Source organism: Phaenicophaeus curvirostris, chromosome 8 (genome assembly GCF_032191515.1).
Source record: "Phaenicophaeus curvirostris isolate KB17595 chromosome 8, BPBGC_Pcur_1.0, whole genome shotgun sequence".
Taxonomy (NCBI): Eukaryota; Metazoa; Chordata; class Aves; order Cuculiformes; family Cuculidae; genus Phaenicophaeus; species Phaenicophaeus curvirostris.
The window spans coordinates 13,868,260-13,884,195 of NC_091399.1; the positions used below are offsets into that span (position 1 = coordinate 13,868,260).

The 15,936-nt window shown below is 36.0% G+C and overlaps 1 long non-coding RNA gene across 1 annotated transcript in view; it reads right to left on the reverse strand.

The window, feature by feature from the left end:
- The window catches only part of LOC138723480 (uncharacterized), a 61,186-nt gene that overhangs the window by 27,381 nt on the left and 17,869 nt on the right, over window positions 1-15,936 (reverse strand). The window contains exon 2 of the long non-coding RNA XR_011337876.1: window positions 3,169-3,542. This is a non-coding gene — a long non-coding RNA (uncharacterized lncRNA). The remainder of the gene's footprint in view (window positions 1-3,168; window positions 3,543-15,936) is intronic.

Consider the following 15,936-nt stretch of genomic DNA (forward strand, 5'->3'; position numbering starts at 1 on the left):
ATTCAGTAATTACATGTTCCTAGTTACTTGTCGTATCTGCAGCAATCTTGCTAATGCTACCTCTTTGTTAGTAAATAATATCAGATAAAAGGATATTTACCCTTGATTTCTGCTTTGTAAAAGTCCATTAAATAAACACAGTATTACCAGCTGACTGACTTCAGAGCTTAGTTTTACAGCTTATTTTAGTGCATTGTTGACAACTACAGGTATGGCTTTTTTTTGAGAGACAGTTTTGCTTACCAGATCATCTCTTTTTGTGACTCTTTCATGTATAAACTTGCCCTGAAGGAGTGCTATCTCTAACTATGTAATTTCTTGTTATGATTCAAAATATCTATGAATCTGGCAGTAATTTTAGAAAGTGTATTTCATTGTTGATATAGTGGTCATGACACTGCTATTTTGTGTCTATACTTTGGTATAAGAATTTAATACTATTAAAATTTATGATAGAGTTTCTTTTTAAGATAAATTTCAGAAAGTCACACCTTAAACAGACCATTACCAGTGTGTTTATGTGGGAACAACTAAGTTAGGGCTGTGCGTGTGTGTGTGTGTGTTTGTGTGTGTGTGTGTTCTTGTCTGTCTGGATGGGGACACTTAAACTGTAGTGGCCACCCTTCATGATGGAGCACTATGCAAGTGTTTGCAGGACTTAATATCTTACTTTGCATAGCTTTCAGGTGGGCTTGATGTTTTCCTTGCTCTTCAAAAGTAAAATGCTTTCTGTGGTGTCTCCTAGATTTCTGTCTCATTTCTCCCCTCTCTACAATCACGTCACCGTATCACAGGTGATACAGAGAGGCAGCACTCTTTTTTTTTTCTTCTTTTTATAGCAGTTACTAAATAATGCTGCCAAGTTATAGAGTCAGAAATGTAACCAATGCTCTACAGAGCACTTTTAGAGACTGAGAATAAAAAGGAAATAAATAACAAAATCATCAGTGCTAATCAGAGTTGCAGTGAGGTGTTTGCTAAGGGAAAGAATAGTAATAGTAAAGCCAGGACTTGTTGGTCCTATTCTCTGTGCTACTGCACAACATTGACTTTTTGCCCCTTCCTTCAGCTGGACCAAAAAACCTTGGCTGCAGGCTTCTCCAGTTTTGAGGGCTGTAGAAATATGAAGATGTAATCTTCACTCTCTAGAAGTAATTTTCTAGCTCTTCCTTGCCAAGATAGAATGGAAACCATAAACTAATGGTAAATGTCAACTAACCGCTAGACTTGAAAAACCAGCAGCTGTCTCCTGCCTGTGAAGCAGAGAAACTGCGTGGGAGGAGATGTATAGAACATCCTCAAATACCCATTCTAGTGAGGGGGGGGAGGGTACTGAATAAAGTTTTTAACTTTTAGAATTCTTTTACTGTACTTTCATATTCTTAGACTTCTATGAAAATGCAAAATAGCAATTGATGTATTCCAGGTAAAGGCACCAGAGAAAGGCCTCATGCAATCTAAAGTTAATTTCTGATAAGAAATGGGGATCTTAATTAGCCTGTATCAATTTTATGCCTGTTAAAGATTTATGGTATGAATCTCAAACATCTTTGAAATGTATTTAATTAATTATTGTTTGCAGAGAGTTTGAGTGTGCCTTAAATCAGATGCAATGTTTCAATCCAGCAATGTTATTAACAACATCATTATAGTAGCACTTAAAAAAGGCATCTACCACAAATCTGGAATGATGAGGGTTTTTTGAGTACAAATAAACATTGAGGAAACAGATCAGGTGCTATTAATTCATGAAGTATAAACTGAGATAAAAATACAGTCCACAGGATTATGCTACTAGAAATTGAGACAAATTCTAGCTTAGCAACACTGTTTGACCTAAAAGTTGTCTACAAAAGGCAACTAATATTTCTTCCACTTCCAAGAGGAATCTATACTTGTTCTTGAGAAAAGAGGAAGAATTGTTTGGGAGTGTTTTTTTTTTTTAAGTAACTTATTTTTGCAATATATTGTAGATGCTTCATTGGTTTCTGGCATGGAAACCAATATATAGCCTCATTAGTACACCCCAATGATTTTTAACTTATTTTAAAAAGCTTCAGTGTAAACAGCCTAGGCACTGAACAAAAAGAAGTTTTGTGTGAAAATATTCAATTACAAGACACTTAACCAATGTATCTGAAAAATGTAATGGCAATCTGTCTGGTTTTTAATTGGAGAACTTTCTATATTTGGATGCTGATTTTACTGGGCAGATAATACTGCTCTCAAAGAATGGTAAATATTGTTCAGTATGGAAAGATTGTTTTTACATGTTTGACGAACAACTCTCATATGCAAAAAAATTAGCAGAACTGCAACTCTGTTATTTCACCTGCACTTCCTTCAGAGATGTCCTTTCTTGTTTGCTGACAACTCCCACAATGGAGCACTTGTTCACAGTCCCAGGAATTACCATTAACTCCCCAAGACGGGGGTGGGAAATTAGAACTGGTGAGCAAGGGCTGGAAGGGTACCAGCTGGAGGATATTTATGACAGATAAGAATAACAGGAAGAGAGAAAGGAAAAAAAGGAATGGTCAGCACTTTTGGCTTTTTGAAAGTGGGGTGCGGATGACTTGCTGTTATGTTTTTGCAATGCCTTGTTTCCAGACTGCTGTCTTTGTCAGCCACATCTTTAATTTGTCTGTTCTGTAACAGCTGTTTCTGCTGCTACCACAGAAAGAAAAATTACAGATTCCAAGCCTTCATTTCATCCCTCTTACCTATAATCCTCAAGTTCCAGTCTGTCTGACCACTTGACAAGGCTTTTTAATTAGCAGATATTTTTTGGGGCCCTTAAATATGTTTTGCATATACAGAAACACTAAACAGCCTTGGAAACTCTTGATGAGATGAAAAACATCCTGCTGGGAATATAAAAAGGCACACAGTGCCTAGAATACTGATTTCCATAATTGAGATTTTCATGTGCTGCATTAGAAGGCACCATTTACCTGGAGTCCTGTTCTTATGAAAAGAAAAGAAGAGAAAAAGAAAAAAAAATTGTTTAGCCATTTAAAAACTTGTCTCTTTAATTCAGTCTCTCTGCTGTTTTGCTGATTCCTCCAAAAAAAGCTTATGGCTTTGGCACAAAATACTCAAAAAAGCCTGAGATGAAAACAACCATTCAAATATTTCTGTCCAATCTATGGGTTCAGATGTACTTACTTATTTGCTCAAATGAAGTAGGTGGAGTTTCATAATGATTTTTTCCTTGTATCTGACACAGCAGTGCTGCCTGATCATTTGGCTGATGCGACTCATTGTTTATAATAAAGTTCTAAGAAACAACATAATCTGGGAAGGTACACTCTTCTACATAAGGTAATAGCTCTCACTGCTGCAAGGATCTTAATGTAATCAACAAAACCAGCTTGGTTTAATCATTTGGTAATTGTATAGCACAACCAACTGATCTCTGGGTTGTACCTTGGAGGCCCGATAACATGTTTCATCGACTTCTGGGGAACCAACAGAGATGACGATGGTCAGTTGCTCTCAGTTCACTTCATCTACTGGTCTCCACCTTTGTGTTGATTTGTCTAGAAGACAAAGAAATAAAAGATTTTGTGTAATAACTTAGGATACACTCAATAGATCAGCCGATAACCGGTCTTGACATTACACAAGGAAAAATCATTAGTATTGCTGTAGAGGTCTGAGTGGTTTTGTACTCATTCTTTTCTTCGGATTTTCAGGTAAAATATGTTGTGCTTCAAGTTAGCTCTGAATGAAATTAGATTACTCAGAATATCAAACTGAAATACAATACTGTTAATAAACGTTATATTTTCAATAATTTAAACATCATCAGTACTTAGGTATTTTGTTTCATGCTGTTCTAGTTTGCTGTTCTTGTGAGATTATTGAGACATATAAAACAATAAAAATTTTCCTGAAAATAAACTCTGGGCTTATTTTTTCAGTGCTGCAGGTAAGAATTGGTAAGATCCTTCTCTGAAAACTCAAATATGAAACCTGTGTGCATCAATCTTTTTCCATAGCATAACTTTGAATTAATTTTCCTTCTTAAGAATAATTAATTTTCTTTCTTAAATACCCAAACACAGGTCTAGATAATAATCTAATATTGGTACACCAATCCTGATGAAATACGAAAAAATTCTACAGTTTTTTGATACCCCTAAGGATTGTTTCAACCTTATCCTGCAATGTTCAAAGACATCTGAGGAACTCCACACACGACTATCCTCTGTCCCTGAAGTGCAGTAGGTTAGGTGATGGGGTTCCCAAAGCCTTCTAAATTCTTAGCAACAGGATTAAAAATGCCAAGGCTCAAGTAACAAATATGTGAGCATTTTTAAAGCCACTTCATTAAACTGGACTCATCTGAATAAGGCTGGTATCAAGTAAGTACAGTACAAAAAAAAATATTTTTCCAAATGTGCACTTGTCTGATTATTTTTTGAAGAAATTGTAGTCTGCAAGATACTGTCATTTATACAGCAGATGCCTAAAAAGATTAGCCTGTAGTGTTAACCTGCATGCAGTTTTATGGAAGACATTTCAAGGATTTCAGATCCATCTTGTTCAGCTACACCTTCTTCATGATGATTAATGGAGGAACATGCAAGTTTGAATTCTTTGAATAGCTTTGAAAAGTCTCACATTTGTTATTTGTCTATTTTATAGGACATGAAAAAACTGCTGCTGTTCCTCTGGGAATTAAAGCACTGTACTTTAATTACATAATGCCCATTAATGCTAATAAATTTTATGCTAAAGACCCATGCTGTACCTGTGCCAACTAAAACATAAGTCTCCTTCCTTCTCAAGCCCTGTGCCACGTATTGCTTGGACATGCAGTCGTGATAATGAACTCGGTTGCAATGACAGGCATTGGAAAAAGATGGAAGATGTCATTTTGACTTTCAACAGCTTTTATAGGTTGAAATAACTCTAGGTTTTGATCTTTGGGTAATATTTAAAAGCATTCAGGTACAAATAGTGTTAATTGAGTGAGGGAAGAGGCCACTATATCTGTGAAATAAATGATAATATTTTTCAACTACTGCAGTGTTTCTATAATCTGATATGACTTGAGTTTTCTCTCAAAAGATCCCTTTGTAATGTTTGTCTGAAGAATGAGTTTACCAGCTGTTTAAGAGAAAGCATGTTGGGAACTCTTTATTCATATATCTTGCTTCTTATTTCATTTTCTTCACTGTACCTCTTACTGAGTCAATGGCTGCTACACTTTTTTTTTCCTATGGCTTTTTTTTACAAGTCCTTTCAGAGTTCTTTACAAATTTTGACCCAAGAACTGTTTCCTCCTCTTGAAGTATTTCTGGAAATCGGGCAATCAAATCACTCTTGATCTATGTGTTGAAGTGCAACTTACTTTCTATGGGTGGAGCAGAGAAGGAAGTTGTTACCCACTTTATGAGAATTTGAAGGAAAAATAATGTATCAGTGAAGGGATCAGACTGGTAGGGTACAGACCGTTCCTTTATATCTCTGCAGTGAGTTGGCATTTGGTATCCCTTTGTGCTAATGAACAAAAATGTGATAGTGGTGTGGTTTGGTCTGGTTGAGAATGAGAACCAAACACAAATAGCTGTGCATAAGGAAGATGTCGTGTTTTCAGAGCAGATGAGAAGATTTTGTGGCAGCAGGAACCTGAGATCAGGAGGGGCTGAGTGATGGCTGGATTGTAAAATGAATAAGATGAGCAAAAAGCATTTAGATACTGTCTGGCTATGAAGATTTAAAAAATGCCTGGACTTAGCAAGAGGGGAGATAGTGGGATCCACTAAATGGCTGTGAAGGAATGTAGTTAAAAATAAATTTAATTAAAAAGAAATGTAAACTTTTAACTAAATACATAACATTCAAAGTTTGTTCTTGTGCTCCCCATCCTTCATCTTGGACGTAATAAGAAGAATAGAGTTGTTTCTCAGCACAATCTTTGTTTCTTTCATATATTGTTCTTGACTGTCCCAATCCCTGTGTAATGATTAGTGTTGATCTCCTGAAGTGGTTTTATTAGTTGGTGAGAAGATTACCAGCCCTTTCCTTCTTAAGCCTATCATCAGAGCAGTCTTCAGGAGCAGACAGAAGGGAAGAACAAGGGCTGTGAGGCAGCGTGTCATTTCAGAGTGGGAACTGTGCCCTGTCGTCATGTCCTGGACATGGGTGGGCAGGGGAGATGTGATGCTGAGTGGCTGGGCTGAAGGTGGGGGCAACAGCAGGGTGACAAGAGGGTAGAGAGCTGGTCTCGCTGTCTGTGATGCACAGAGCACTCTCAGCAGCTGTATTCTATCCTCAATCACAAACCTGTAAATTCAGGACATTAATCATATTTTTAGCAGTTTTGCTATACAACGTTTTCTATGTTCTGTTTATACTACATTGGTGTTTCTGCTGAAAGACTGGAAAACTTAGGCTGAATACGGGTGGCTTTGCCACCAGATGTGTAGAAGCAGCCGCACATAAAAGAAAAAAGGACTATTATAAGCAGTGAGTTTGCAAGAATGCGAAATGTATATATGAACAGTAGTTATCAGAGCCAGGAATATTTTGAAAACCTTATTGATGACTAAGCCTCCATTTTACACCTCTGCTTCCCAAATCCACACTCCAGTGGGAGCTCATGCTATTTTTAACACCAGCTAATTTTGCCAGAGTCCTCATGGATTGGAATCACACTTTAAGTAGTTAATAGTTTTAATGTTATTTGCTGATGTCGTAAATATCATTTTTATTCCTGAGAAACTTGAATTTTCTCAAATATTCCCACCATCAGTTGCATTTTGTCCCAACTTTCTGACTAGTTTCAAAGAGAAAACACATTCTTGCTTTTTCTTCTGCCCTGCTCGTCTTCATACACCTCACTGCTGATCTCCCTACTCCCAGGCAAAACCCGTTCCAGCCCAGTGGTGAGTGCCAGTCGCAGCAATGTAACAAGCCAAAAGTAGTAAATTTGCTATGAAAAGCTTGCAAACTTGGAAATGTTTAGGTGCTAGGGTTTAAAACTCATTGCAAGTTTATTAATGGCATCCTGGGGGAAGAATCTTTAAATAGTAAACAAATTCAAACAGATTTGAGCTAAAAGGCTGGATTTACTTTGTTTTGGTTCATGTGTACTACTTCATTATCAGATGATGATTTAGAGCAACAGTGGTGAACTCTTAGCGTGGAATGTGTTGAACAGAGGTTCTCCGTGACTGCAAATGTTTTTCCAGCTTTATAAGCTTCCCCTGCTCCTGCCCCTCATAGCACTTTGCAGTTTAGAAAGAGTCGTGTGTTAAATAGCATTTATTGAGCCCACTGAATAATCAAAAATATGATTTCATTTTTTCTTGAAACATTAATTCCTGCTCTGCTCTTGAAATGACACACGTGCCAGTGCGCTATTCTTCTCCACGGTAGTTTCTACATGAAATCTATTTTCCCCTGAGAAAAATGGAATCTTTGTGTCTTTGTCTACTCACTGGCTTTCAGGCATGTTTTGGCAGGAGCTCTGACTGTCGAGGCACTAGAGAGGAGGAGCCTTGCACTCATTTGTCAGCTTTCCTTGCATCTGTAATTTTTGTCCACTCAGCAGTACTGGAGGGGCTTAGAAAAGGGGGGAGAGCTTGTAGCTGTTGGAAGTCAAACTCCTGAGAAAATTGCTGGAATATAACAGTTTGGGAAAGGCATGTGTGTTAGGAGAAACTACAAATGTCTAAACGGCTAAAACCATCTTTAGGTTTAAGCTTTTAGAAACTCTCCATTTCATGTAATTGCACACCTTTTCCCCATATATCTCTACAGGCAATGGTATTGCGCTTATCGACTTGTTTATTGTGTGCTGATAAACTGGGTTTTTTTAATGGTGATGAAAATGATCTGTCTGGTGTTCAAGACCTAGTTGTTTCCAGCCAAAAGCTTAATTTAAAATTTTAATTCTTCTCTAAATTTTGCCTTAATCCTCCACAGCAATTCCTTCACTGGCTGTGCATTTTCATCTCCTTGAGTAATGTAACCAAACAGAAATTAGTTACTTTTTTTTTTTTATTAGAAGACAGATCCCTTCTTATGAAAGAAAGCATTTTTCCTCTTCAGCTTTTTATGGAATATTAATGTTGATCTCTCCTCCCGGTTTCAGTAGGCTATTTAAGCTCAGGGCTCATACTGTGAGCTGTTAATTAATCAGTGTGACAGATGAAGAAAGTATCCAACTATGAAAGAAAAACTTACTTCAGTGACTAACAATAAGGATGTGAGCCTGAGTGATTTAAAGGATTTTTTTTTTTTTTTTTGTGAATGTGTGATAAGGAGTCTTAAGCTGTTTGAGGTAACAATGTTTTTTTCACTCAGTTTATGTTTCTGCACAAACATTAAAGGGCTCATCAATGTTTTGTCTTGAAAAGTCTAGACAGGAGTTAAAAGAGCCTCTCTACTGTTTGAAGAGATCCTGTTTCCCATAATTAATAACAGGAAGCAAGTAAATAAGGTTTTACTGACAAATAAAACTGCAAGAGTAACATGTACTCAGAAACATTAACTCCTAGCTGAGCAGTGTTGCTGAGGTCAGTTGGTTTTAATGTACAGGAAAAGACTGTGGTGGAAGTACATTACAGCTTTTCTCAAGTTAATTCACTTACGTGATAGCAGACTAAAAATCCAAAAGTAACGATAATTAATTTTAATTACTGAGAGTGATTCCTGACCTTTGTTTACATCTGTGCTATAGTCCAAGAACTCTTCCCCAGTCATTATTTGAAACTCTTTGAACTCAAAAGGAGATTTTCATGTTTATTTAAAAGCTACCAGAAGGCATTTCAGACATTTCCTGGAACAAACTGTACATATCTATTTTAGGAAGATAAGAAATGAAAGGAAACTTGAGGAAAAGCTTTTAATTTTCTTCCTTTTGGAAGGCAGTGTTTTCCCTTCAAAGATACCTTTTCAGAAAGTAGTTGGAAACCCTTCCTTCCCCCTCCCCAGTTCCTCCGGTTAAAATCAGTTAAGCAACAAAAGGGGAGTTAGACCTTCATCTCTTCTGTACCAGTGTAAAACTAGAGCAGTGCCGTTTATCTTACTGAGCTGTTAAGGTCACTTCAGTTACTCCACATTGCAGCCACAAAAATTAATCCTTGCTCTTGCCTGCCATACTTATGGCTTCCTTTGGTTTTTGGGTTACACTGGCAGGGGGAGGTTGATGGGGAGGAAAAGGAGGAGGTTTCTCAGTGTGTGGTTGAGGGGGAAGCTGTTTTCCTAGTGAGCAGCAATGACTGAATGCAATATTCAGAAGTGCTGGAAAGCACATTTAACTCCATGTTTGTGCTGGATCTGAAGTTTGAGCTTGCTGAATTATGGGTCCATTGTCTCGCATGTCGAGTACATGATACAGCTGTGTGATACAGATTGTATGTCATCTTAGTGCTGACCATGAAAAGATGAAAAGTGAGTTACACTGATTCTTAGGTATACTAGGCAGTAAATTCCTACTTTAGCTATTTAATTTACAGTTAACTAGATTTTTTTTTTACTGTAGAAACCCCAACAGCTCATCTACTAAAAATAACAAGATAGGCCAAAATAAGTCTGTTTGTAGAGCTAATGTTTTCCCTTTTCTCTACGTTTTAGAAGATTAACAGCCGTTGCTGTACAGGAGCATGGCGATGAATACTAAATAGTCTGTCCATAAGGCATTTTGGAAGCAATTCAGTAAATTCAAAGAAAGTATCCCAACATTATGTCCCATAACTTTGTTTTACCCATTAGCTGCAGCTAATACTATGAAAGCAGCACACTATATGCAAAGAGAAGACACAATATTTACAATACCTTGTCAGGCTAAAATGTTTACTGGTAGATACTCTTTTATTGTTCACTGATTAGGTGAGAGATTTGAGCACATGTACGTAAATTTAAGCATAGGATCTTTCTATTATTTCCATTATTACTTCCGTAGTTTGTAATTGGACTTCTATTATTTTCTGAATGCATTTCCCACCTCTGCTAAGTACTGAGTTCTGTCACCTTGAATCATACACGCCAGTATCCAGCTAGACTTACAGATTTTAAATAAGACAGATTATGGAATATGCTGCTACTTTGCACAAGTGCTTGGATTCTTACTGCAAATAAGTATCTCAGATGTCACTTCAAATGACTACTGTAATAGGAAAAGTCAAAAAGACGACTGCTGAAAGTGCACTTTCAGGGTAAGTATAAGGTATTGTGTCAAGGCTTTTCCTTAGCTCAGAACTGTATTAAGTAGTCAGTTCCTGAAGGAAGTTTATTCTGGACAAGGTGAATTGTGTTTACCACAAAAAATGTTACAATACACAGTAAAGATTTGAAGAAAATGGTGTGAATTTTTCATTTATTTGGAACCTTTGAAAATCAGGTGTTTATATGCTGCATGTAATAGGTCTAGGGCTAGAAATTACTTTAATTAAAAAGAAAACTATGTACAAGAATTTATTAAAAGAATTTATTAAAAGAATAAACAAATTGAGTACCTTGATTTGCAAATCCTAGAGAAAAATTTTATATCAAGCTTTTGTATATTTTTGTTCAGCTTTTGATGTACTCTGTGCATAATAAAGGAGGAAATTTTCCTGTTTAGGGTGCTTCTTTTAGAAAGAAATGTGATCCATCAGTGGACAGTCTGAATTTTTTGAATTGTCAAATTAGATATTTGTGTTTTGCGCACCAGTACACGTAGAGAGACTAACAAGTATAATAAATAGTAGAATAGCATAAAATAAGGTTACCAATATAGAACCAGAATACAGACCGAGCTTAATCTAAAAGATGCTAATATGAAAAGTCACAGTCCTCACAGGACTAAGTATTGGTAACAGAATTTTATTATCTTAAAGCTTGGTGGCACGTAGTTTCCAAGTGAAAGTTTCCAAGTGAAGTGAAAGTCCTCTTCTCCCAAGTGACAGGGGACAGGACAAGAGGGAATGGCCTCAAGCTCCACCAGGGGAGGTTTTAGGCTAGACATTAGGAAAAAAAAATTCACAGAAAGGGTCATTGGGCACTGGCAGAGGCTGCCCAGGGAGGTGGTTGAGTCACCATCCCTGGAGGTGTTTAAGGCACAGGTGGATGAGGTGCTAAGGGACATGGTTTAGTGTTTGATAGGAATGGTTGAACTCGATGATCTGGTAGGTCTCTTCCAACCGGGTGATTCTATGATTCTATGATTGAAAGAACAATACATTCACATTTGGTTCAAGTATTAAAATTTCTAATCATAGATTATTATTTAAGTGTACTAGGTGTTTATAGTGGTTCACATTAGGCTAAGAAATATTTTCCGAATCCTTCTAATTCACAGAAGCTGGGAAGCTCTTCTTATTTCTTTTAAGCACTAATCTAATTTTGGCAAGCAATTTAAAAGACAGTATTCCCATTTATCCTTCTTTTAAGTGAAATAATTTTTGCATAGGTGAAAATACTGTAAATTACTGTAAACGTGTGAAAGAAGATGCATGCAGTTGGATAATGATTTAAAGAATTTGCCTGAAATGTTACTTTTACCATGAGTAATATTGGCCGCCTCTTGGAAAGTTCATCCTACTGTGTGCAGTGGCTCTACAGGATGCCAAGAGCAGTGCAAAATTAAAAATGTTCCAGGCTGCCAAAAGGTAATAAAAACTATGGATTTGCAAATAGGTTATGTGAGTTCAGGCATTCAATTTTCAAAGATATTCACTTTAGAGATTCAAATTTTTAAAAAAATAATTAAACTTTTTTTCTTGTTTGTAAAATATGGAACAGAAAATATCTGTTAACATTAAAAGATTTTTTTCAATTATTATTTTCTGTAAAGTGGCAGATGCTTACTACAGCATTTATTTCAGCAGGAAGAGCTGGTTGATGCTATAGAGTGGAGAACGCTCCTGGCTCTCTGAAGTCTTTCTCTCTGTCATACAGCCCAGAAGGGGTTGAGAGCAGTCCTTACTGTGCTCTCTCTATCATGACAGTACTAGTGTCAAAAGAAGCAAAAGAAATGCTGATTCTGGAAGGAAAGCTTTTTGCTTTATGCATAATAATAATTTAAAAACAAAAATAAAACTTCCTGCAATATCCATTTTAGTCATCAGAGACTCTAACTGATGTGCACCGCTGTCAGTCAGAGAAGGAAGCAATAATTTGCAGTCAGGAGCTGCATCTTTTTTTGGCAGCAGAGGAGTAAGGGAATATCTGCTGCTATTATTATTTGCTGATGTCCTAGTTTAAGCTCAGATTCATCAAATCAATGTGTATGATGTTCTTACTCCTTTAAGCACAACTACCTGTATTTTTTTGAAAACCTAGAAGATTAGAGCATGTGATGATGAAACTGGATTTTTGTTTGTTTTATAAAAAGTTCTCATAAAGGTTTTTAAAACTTCTTTGCGATGCTTCTCTCCAGAAACATTATTTCTCCCAGGTAACCTAAATATAATGTGACCAGTTAAATAAGTGGATTTTTTGGGTTTGTGGCAAAGCAACTATGGATACAGCACAAAGGTCAAGTGTACTTTCCTCTTCCATTGCTTTTTTTCCTGAATGGGGATAATTTTCCATTTTCACAAAGAGCAAGTTCTATTCACTTTTCTGACAAATTCTCCCTCCCTCCCTCCTTCCTTCCTTCCTTCCTTCCTTGAAAGTCCTCATCTTTTATTAGCTTGTATACTTGACATAGGTGTAGCAGAATTTTTCATTTATGATAGAGGAAGGGAGCTCTGTTTAAATAAGAAAGCTACAGACTTTGTTGTCAAGATTTGTATAATACTTTTTCCTTGAGTAAACTTAGTATAGGAAGTCGTGCTGACGCGGTAAACTTATTTCATGAGTACACAAATCATACCGTTCAACAAGAAATTTTTAGTAAATAATTTTAATTCCATTATGTAAATAATATTTTGGTTCACGTAGCAAGTCCTGCTTTGGAGTACCATGGCATGTAATACTTTAATTTTATTAATTAAATTAGCATATATAGACATTACCATGTGGAAGCTCCATTACTTAGTTAGGACTTTTCAGTGTTTCTTCTCTATCTTGTTTCACTTCCAGAATTAAATCTTCACCTGCAATGAGGTCATAGATGGGAGGGAAGCAAATGCATGGGGGCATATTGTTGTACACTGAGTTTTGATTAGTTGAAAGAATTTGGGCTTTGGTTCTGTTCCTCCATCAAAAGTTACTCTGACAACAGCAAAACAGCCCTGGTAGATGTTACTGCCATTGCAGATACGATAGCCTGTTGTAGGGATGTTGGTTCATTGAAAAGGTTTTAACAGTTCATTTTACTTCTTTAAACTAGAAAAAAAATTTTAATTCTATATCCAGCAAAAACATCTTACTTCATGACACTTTCTGACATTGAAGAAAAGTGCTATGACTCGGCATTATGCACACTTCCAGAAAAAAAACACAGATAGTTCTTAGTGAAGTGAGACCAGCTCTTTGTTCCTTTTGTTACTTTAATTGACTGTTAACAGTAATTTTCCTCTTAAACGTGTAATTATATGTCTTTTCAGTGATTATTCCTTTAAAATTGTTATACTAACCCTTCTGTCTTATAGATTTATGGAGAACCTTCTATAAAAATCCATTTAATAAGAAAAAAAGACAACCTAAATTACCAGAATTATGTGAAGTATACAAAAAGTAGGGTGTATGCAAATTTTGCTGGTTTGGGTTGGTTTTTTTCCCATCAAATAAACGTTGAGGCCAGCAGAAATTTTAGTCTATCTTCACCTTTTATTCCAAAACATAGTGCCATATGCTTGCCTTGCATTTACCAAGATGTATTAGAAGATGTATATTGATAAAATATTTGCACATCTCTCCCTTAATCATAGAAACCTTCCTAATTGTACAGGTTTTGGTCTTTGTAAAGAAATAACTATATCTTTTTCTGGACAATATTCTTTTTTGTGATACTCTAATAAACATCCATAATTTTTTTGTCTTCTGAGGCAAGTGGCTAGTGTTAAAAAACAATGAGAGCAAGTGCAGTACATAATTCATGGTGATAAATTGCTTTTAATAGAATTGTCTTAAATATTAAAAGAGTTCAAAATACATACAGGTTTTGTACTTACCAGATTTTTTTTTCTCATGTCATACCTCAAACACATCATTCTTTACATATCCTCTCAAGCATTCCCCTTTTTTTGTTTCAAGTATATACTGAGCCCTCTTAAAACTATTTAAAACAGAAGGTGAAGTCTGTGGTAATAGCTAGACTATTCTGCTGAATTCCTGTGAAACCTGAGAGGTTTCTCCGTAAGAAGTCCCCTGAACTACCTGACAGCCAAACAGCGCAGTTTCATGACTCGGAAAATGGCAGCCTGCCATAATTTTGATAACTGTTGAAAATGCTTTTCAGTAAGAGTAGCATCTCCTACGCCTCGTTATCTATAATACTATGATGAAGTTTTCAAAGACCTTGGAAAAGGTTATCAAGTGCCCTTTGTCAACTATGCATTTCCTTAGCTCTGGTCATAAGCAGAGGCTGAGAAAGCCTTTATCTTGTCTTGTTTTTTCCAGGTATCATTTATGTGATGATGGAATCTTCTGGCAGCAAAAGAATTGTTTTAAATACAGAGCTGGCTCTCAGTCCTTTTCCTATTCCATGTGAAATTACACTAATCAAAGTCCAAAACGTCATCCTTCCCCTCCCATGAATAAATTTGCCCAGCTCTCTTTTAAAATCTTTTAAAATACCTAAAAAGTGAGGTTACATCTGAGATTTACTAATTCTATGGTTAAAATAAACTATCAGAAGGATCAGTTAGGGCATTTTTATACTTTACTAAATGGTTTTACAGGATGCTTAATTTTAAAAGTTTACATAAGTAGTTGCACTTGTCCAAAATTGATTAAAAGCTTTTTAATAGAAATTTTGCAGTAGGTATTTTTGCACTGTATAATTTCTTGCTAAAGTTCCTCACAAATTATGCATTTAATTCTATCTTGGGTTGTTAATTCTGCTAAGCAACTTTGTGGTACTTCTGGCTCATTGAATTAAATATTAAATAAGTTAGTGGGAGGTCATGTTATTCTTATGTTTGTATGAGGGTGAAAAAAAGTAGCATGGCTCAATACATTAAATTCATGTGACCACTGAATCCAGACTGCTAATTTCTATTAAGTCCTTCATATAGAGAAATGAATCACTGTATACTATTCATTGCTCCCTTTTTTAACTACCAGACTGATAAATACTTCACGACCACAGGTAAGCATAAAACTCACTTTTTCCAGCCCACAAAACTTTACGTTTAAAACTAGTTCTGTTCTACATTAAATTTCAGTGAAATTTATGAAGAAAGAAAAGATCTATCTAAAATAGTTGATTTGCTACTGAATGGGAAACAGCTATTTTGGAATCAATGTATCTAGTTTTGACTATGAAATCCCTTTTAATCATCAGAAGTGTTTTCCAAATTTTCCTTAAAAGTGATACAACCTCAAATGAAGTTTAATTTCATGAATCACCGTCTTCCGGCTTGACAGAAAATCTGATATTCAACGACTTACACTATTTGTGAATTAGGAGTCAAACATGAAGTGAAATCTTCTTACGTTTTTGGTGAGAAGTGGCACTTGATCCTTGAGGCAAATAAATTCACTTCAACCTACATGACACATCACATCACATTACTAACAAGTATACTGGCAAGGCTATAAGATGAAATGCCGCTTTCTGTTAAGTTAAAAGTAGGACACATTCTTTCCATTTCTAAAAGTTCTATCACTTCATATAGTTGCTTTTACAAATGAAAAATGGCAACTGTCCTGTACAGAAGTGGTCTACAAATTACAGAAAAGAAGCTTACACTGAGTAGTGTGGCACAAGAATATGCCAGGCATTTCATGAGAGGAGAATGCAGCAGAGTCATGCGGAGATTACAGAGCCCACAAAATTTAGTTATGCTAAGTCTCTCATTCTTAACCAAAGAGGAGGCTGAATAA